The following is a 4,462-nucleotide window of genomic DNA, read 5'->3' as shown; positions in this document are numbered from 1 at the left end:
GCTGCGTCAACTAGAGCTGAGCAGCCGGCCGCCCGGGAGTGTGTCCCGGGGGCCCGCGCGAACACGCAAGCGTCCGCTCAATTATTCTGCAAACAGGAGGAGGCTGAGCTCCCCTGCACAACACACCTCGAAACCCTCTCAGGTCCCGGCGGCGCGCAGCGCCGTCCTAAGTACTTGGTCGGGTTCGAGAGAGGCGCAATCGCCCGGAGTTAGGCGAGTAGACGCTTTAGGTGCGACCACCCGTGCTCCCAACTGAGCTTGCCGCTGCCGACAGAGGCCCGGGAGCGTGCTGTCGTGGCATTGCCGGCGGGAGACAACACGCGCCACCTACGGTGACCGGCAGCTCCAACGCCAGCGCCACAGAAGGACAAAAGCCCCACTTGGGTGCCGAAGCGAACTCTCCCAGCACAGCGCACGCGCCAACACGTCCGCACAGCTGCGATACAAACCACCTGCGAGAACCGCTGGGGCGACCGAGCAGCAGACGGCGTCGCGGCGCCGAGCGCCGAGCGGCGGCGCATCCTCAGCGCACACAGTCCTCAATCGGACCAGCACACTGCAGATGGCCACCGCGCTTCGCACCGGGCCCGCGAGGACCTACTTTGGCCGCAAGGCGCCGCGAGCAGGGGGCGCCGGCGCGCAGCTGCGCCGCCTGCCGCGTCCGTCGGCCGGCGCGCCTGCCACTGGCCGCCCCCACCAGCCGGCTGTAGCGCGTGCGCCCACGCACCGCGCTGCCAGCACGCCGGGCGGCCCCCCCTCACCGGCCGGGGACGGTCCCACCCAGCCACCGCCGCGTATCGCCTCACACCCAGATCCCCTTTCACGTTCGTGGGCATGGTGGGTCCCCTTTCACGTTCGTGGGCATGGTGGGTATCCCTGAAACAACCGGTTAATAGCTCGACCGATCGTCGCCAACACTGATTCACCTCTAGCGAGAACAACCGCACCACAACGGGTTACCTGTTGTTCATTTGCGTAACGTCACCAGCAAACGTAGACGTCCATCGCCATTTGCAACGAGTATTGCATGCCTGTGTCAGGTGTCACAACACACTACGTCTGCCCACATAGACGCAACAACATGTGCACGCCTCGAGAACACGTGGAAGGTAGCCCCCGTACGTATGCGGTGTCCATTGCGCGAACGACTGTCAGCCGGCCTCTGCAGGATGTCGCAGATGTGGAACGCGGTGCAACATGCTATCACGGTGTGTGAGAAGAGACGACTACGTCCGAATACACGCTCCACCACATCAACAGACTGCTCATGCTGATCGCCATCCAGGGCGTCCGTTCCTCCCACACGTCTGAATGGCGTACCACACTGCAATCCAGCTCTTATAGGGAGACGACACGTAGCTGCGTGCACAATATTTGGACTGTATGGTCTGCCGTTGCTAGGCGCAGTCGTCGTACGGTCACACATGTGCCACGATGTATCATTCAGTACATACGGACCAATGTGCAGTACAGTTTGTGGGTTTTGCGTACATCGGCGGACAGGTGACAGGCCGTACCACAACGTAGGCTGAGTACGTCGGCATGCGAAGGGCATTGAACATGCAAACTTCTCAACGACCAGCTTGCGAAGGCAGGGGGGAAGGGGGGGGGGGCATGTACGTCCTGCTGCTATCCACATTAGAGTGTATAGCAGGAGCATGTGGAAAGTCAGCAACACCTGCAAGGTGTTTAACATGACGCGATACACAGGGGACCGGGCAGTGCGAATAGCGAACTATATTGCGAGGGTTGCGGTTAGGCAACACTACACTAATTTAACGAGTTGCATAACAATTACAGAGCAGGTTCAGCGACAACGTGCGTCAGGTTAAGGCGCAATATAGGTTATGTTGAGGCGCAATATAGGTTAGGTTGAGGCGCAATATAGGTTAGGTTAAGGCACAACATGGGTTACGTTAAAGCGCAAATTAGGTTATGTTAAGGCACAACATGGGTTACGTTAAGGCACAACATGGGTTACGTTAAGGCACAACATGGGTTACGTTAAGGCACAACATGGGTTACGTTAAGGCACAACATGGGTTACGTTAAGGCACAAATTAGGTTACGTTAAGGCACAAATTAGGTTACGTTAAGGCACAAATTAGGTTACGTTAAGGCACAAATTAGGTTACGTTAAGGCACAAATTAGGTTACGTTAAGGCACAACATGGGTTACGTTAAGGCACAACATGGGTTACGTTAAGGCACAACATGGGTTACGTTAAGGCACAACATGGGTTACGTTAAGGCACAACATGGGTTACGTTAAGGCACAACATGGGTTACGTTAAGGCACAAATTGGGTTACGTTAAGGCACAAATTGGGTTACGTTAAGGCACAAATTGGGTTACGTTAAGGCACAAATTGGGTTACGTTAAGGCACAAATTGGGTTACGTTAAGGCACAAATTGGGTTACGTTAAGGCACAACATGGGTTACGTTAAGGCACAAATTGGGTTACGTTAAGGCACAAATTGGGTTACGTTAAGGCACAACATGGGTTACGTTAAGGCACAACATGGGTTAGGTTAAGGTACAATATGGGTTAGGTTAAGGTACAATATGGGTTAGGTTAAGGTACAATATGGGTTAGGTTAAGGTACAATATGGGTTAGGTTAAGGTACAATATGGGTTAGGTTAAGGCACAATATGGGTTACGTTAAGGCACAATATGGGTTAGGTTAAGGCACAACATGGGTTAGGTTAAGGCACAACATGGGTTAGGTTAAGGCACAACATGGGTTAGGTTAAGGCACAACATGGGTTAGGTTAAGGCACAACATGGGTTAGGTTAAGGCACAACATGGGTTAGGTTAAGGCACAACATGGGTTAGGTTAAGGCACAACATGGGTTAGGTTAAGGCACAACATGGGTTAGGTTAAGGCACAACATGGGTTAGGTTAAGGCACAACATGGGTTAGGTTAAGGCACAACATGGGTTAGGTTAAGGCACAACGTAGGTTAGGTTAAGGTACAACGTAGGTTAGGTTAAGGTACAACGTAGGTTAGGTTAAGGTACAACGTAGGTTAGGTTAAGGTACAACGTAGGTTAGGTTAAGGTACAACGTAGGTTAGGTTAAGGTACAACGTAGGTTAGGTTAAGGTACAACGTAGGTTAGGTTAAGGTACAACGTAGGTTAGGTTAAGGTACAACGTAGGTTAGGTTAAGGTACAACGTAGGTTAGGTTAAGGTACAACGTAGGTTAGGTTAAGGTACAACGTAGGTTAGGTTAAGGTACAACGTAGGTTAGGTTAAGGCGCAATGTCGGTTAGGTTAAGGTACGATATAGCTTAAGTTAAGGTACAATATAGCTTAGGTTAAGGTACACATTGTTGTAGGGAAAGGTGTATTTGGGGGGGGGGGCGGCAGGTTCGTTGATAGTGATTATCGTAAGTGCATGCCTGCGGGATCATCCGATTTGTCACGTCAGGATGCACTTGTGGCTCATGACAGGCGGCGTTCCGATTCCAAGGTTGTGGCAGATCTGTGTCTTTCATTCCTGCCATTGTTTGTGTACTGTGACAGGAGGCAGTATTGTGATGTTGGGTGCACCCCTGTGTAGGACATGTGTGGGTGTTCGTGGCTTAGCTGAGCAATGGCGGATGTCGGAAGGGTGGGATATTCTGTTTTCTGGGTGGACCTCCCGGTCTGGTTATGATAGTGTGGATTGTGTAATGTGGCGGAGAGGATGCACTGGATGTTCTTCCATGCTGGTGGTTAGATATTGTGTGTGTGTGTGCCTGTTACAGGCAGAGAGTAGTGTGTGATAAGAGAGTAGTGTGTGATAAGAGTGTCTGGCTGACGTGTGGTTCTCATTATGTGCAGAGTCTTTCAGCATGTATAGGGACGGTTGTATATATTATCTGTATTCTGATGGCTCTGCATCTATTACTAATCAGTGCCGTGTCTACGGTTACTCTGGTTCCAGTCGAAACTGTTCTATCTCTGTACATTAGTGACACTGCGGCTCCACTATGTTGCCGGCCCTGTCGGCCGTTTCCCCCAGTGTATGGCTAATGATTATCAGCAATCAGTCTATTAGTCAATACCGGTAGTGTGACGACGTCAAATGTCCGGGATGGGGGAAGCTACACCCTTCCCGTGGGTCAGGGCCTAGAAAGACTCTTCCCACGCAGGAGGCTCGGACTGTCGTTACTCTTCCGAGAAATATATTTGCCCAGCGTTTTTTGTGACTGCGAGTGCGACGCCCACGGGTACCGACATGGATGGGGCGCGTCCTAGCTGATCGCTCGGCATGGGAATCAGTACAGTGAGCAATGCGATCGCGTCTGTAGCTTGTACGTGGTACAGCTCGCAGCTCATGTATAGGGACAGCGGGAATGTCGCATATTGGACATAACTCTTCATGAAACGCAAGTTATAGGTGTGGATTGCACATTACGAGTGCGGGAAACTTCCGCCGTTCATCCGCTGGCGTTGCGAGTTTGGCGGTTG

This window comes from Schistocerca serialis, chromosome 8 (assembly GCF_023864345.2).
Source record: "Schistocerca serialis cubense isolate TAMUIC-IGC-003099 chromosome 8, iqSchSeri2.2, whole genome shotgun sequence".
Classification (NCBI taxonomy): domain Eukaryota; kingdom Metazoa; phylum Arthropoda; class Insecta; order Orthoptera; family Acrididae; genus Schistocerca; species Schistocerca serialis.
Note: the sequence above shows the minus strand (reverse complement) of the source record.